The sequence below is a fragment of the Rattus rattus genome, chromosome 4 (assembly GCF_011064425.1).
Source record: "Rattus rattus isolate New Zealand chromosome 4, Rrattus_CSIRO_v1, whole genome shotgun sequence".
Lineage (NCBI taxonomy): Eukaryota > Metazoa > Chordata > Mammalia > Rodentia > Muridae > Rattus > Rattus rattus.
Window position 1 is genome coordinate 169,599,098 of NC_046157.1, and position 649 is coordinate 169,599,746.

The following is a 649-nucleotide window of genomic DNA, read 5'->3' on the forward strand; positions in this document are numbered from 1 at the left end:
GAAGTTACGTATTGCTCATTTCCTATCACATAATAGATAAAAGATACAGAGATGAATGCGTTAGCCTTTCACTTATTTCTCTTTTCGCTTTTCCTCTAAAAAGAAAGCTGGCTTTTTCTTCGGTGGTCACAAACAGAGGAGAAGAATATAGTTATGTGACTGCGTCTCTAGTTCTGCTGGCCTAGTTTGAGCAAGTTGACACAGTGTAAACGGCAAATGAAGTCTTGCTTTTATGAAGGAAAGTACTTCAGGTTTCCAAGGCTTCTGCAAAGATCCCCGGGACTCTCCACATATGTGCTCCACATACCGATCAGCAGTGAGCAAAACAGTCCGTGGGGAACAGTAATATGCTTACCCAATATTGCAAATGAGGAAATTAGGTGGTATAAAAGGGAATTATGTGATTTACTTCAGGATAGAGCAGTGAGCAAAACGGGTTAGCTGTGGGATTAAATAATTGGGAAAACATCAGAGAATTTTCGTCAGGCTACTTCACGCCTAATGTGACGCTTTTCATCCTCATTTTACTTAACCTGTAACATCGCCACCTCTCCCATGACATTCTCCTCTGATAAGGCCTCTTTGCTCTGGCTAACAACTCTCTTTTCTGCCTGCTTTGTGTTGTAGACTTGCACCACCCGTCTAGGAG